Source organism: Helobdella robusta (assembly GCF_000326865.2).
Source record: "Helobdella robusta unplaced genomic scaffold HELROscaffold_18, whole genome shotgun sequence".
Classification (NCBI taxonomy): Eukaryota; Metazoa; Annelida; class Clitellata; order Rhynchobdellida; family Glossiphoniidae; genus Helobdella; species Helobdella robusta.
This window is the reverse complement of record NW_008703981.1, coordinates 2,417,222-2,419,022: the sequence shown is the minus strand read 5'-3', so window position 1 is coordinate 2,419,022 and position 1,801 is coordinate 2,417,222.

The following is a 1,801-nucleotide window of genomic DNA, read 5'->3' as shown; positions in this document are numbered from 1 at the left end:
CCTTACATTTTTGTGTGTTCCATTTTTTTGTTGTTGGTTTGGTTAAAATTTATGACTACTTTTGGTATTTCTTGCTATTTTATTACGCCTGCAATATACATGTATTAATAATTAATTTCATATTTAGAGTATTTGTGTACGTATGTATGTACAATTGTACAATATATATATATATATATATATATATATATATATATACAATATATATATATATGTATATATTAAATTATTGTATTAATTCTACCAAATTGTTGGCATTAATCAATTTATATATATATATAAATATATATATATATATATATTTATTTATTTATAATAACAATAATAATAATAACATTAACATCAATAACAAACAAATATTTTTTGCTTCAAGTCGTGGGAAAATAAACACATGTATGTACTCTGCAAAATTACATCAAACGCTGCTACTTCAACTACTACTACTACTACTACTACTACCTACTACTACTACTACTATTACTTTTTCTACTGATATTAATGAGGATTAAAGAGATGGTGATAAAACCAATACCACCAGTGATGATACTGATAAGAAGGAAGAAGAAAATGATGATGATGATTAGAATGATGATGAGAATGAAGATGATGAGAATGAAGATGATGATGATGAAGAAGAAGAAGATGATGATGATGATAACAGTTCAAAATGGATAGCACAAGCAGCTTGTTGGTGGCCCATCGCATAACTCCTTGTTATCACAAAAAGCATCTTAACGATGATGATGATGATGTTGTTGTTGTTGCTGATGATGATGTTGTTGTTCATTGTTGCTCAAATGATGTTGTTGTTGCTGATGGTGGTAGTAATGATAATGATGGTGCTGTTGTTGTTGCTCTGGATTGATAATGATTGTAATTAGAGTGTTGACAATTCTATTATATTGAACCAGTTAAAATGTTGATCAGAAAAATGAGTCACCAGCAACAACAATTACAACAGCAACAACAACATCATCATCAACAACAACAACAACAACATCATAATCATCAACAACAACAAATACAACGTCAACAGCAACATCAACAACAACATCAACAACCACAGCAACAAGTCAATATCAAACGCAATTATTATGCATTACAAATACATTTTTCATCAATTTCCCGCGGGTCCAGACGGGACGTTGATAACGATTGCAATAACAAAAACAACTACAACAACAACAACAACAACAATAATAGCAATAATAAAAATGTTAGTAACAACAATAATAATAATAACAATAATAACTACTACTACTACTAATACTGCTGCTGCTGCTTCTACTACCACTCATACTTCTCATGCTATTACTAGAGTAGTAAAAACTCCTACAAATATTTTTAACGATAATAATAACAATAATAATGATAAAAAGAAGAAGAAGAACTATAACATTAATAATAATAATAATAATAATAATAATAATAATAAATCAATAGTAATGACGGCGATGATGATAACCATTATTATCGCAGAGGGCTTACCTCGCAGAGAACTGTCGTTTATTGGAACGACGTTTGCAATAATAATAATAACAATAATATATATATATATATAATAATAATAATTATAATTATCATTGTTATTATTATTTGCATAGTGCTCCGGCAAGTGTCTGATCTAACGGGGGGTCGAGAAGGGCCGGGCCTTCCCGCTGTTAGCAGTTTCGTAATAAAAAGTCAGTAAAATTCAGTTTTTTAAGAAAGAGGAATATTCATTATTTTTAGATTTAGAATAGTTATCATTACGATGTACGCACTATAGTTCAATTATTTCTGGAAATGTGGCGCTTGTACA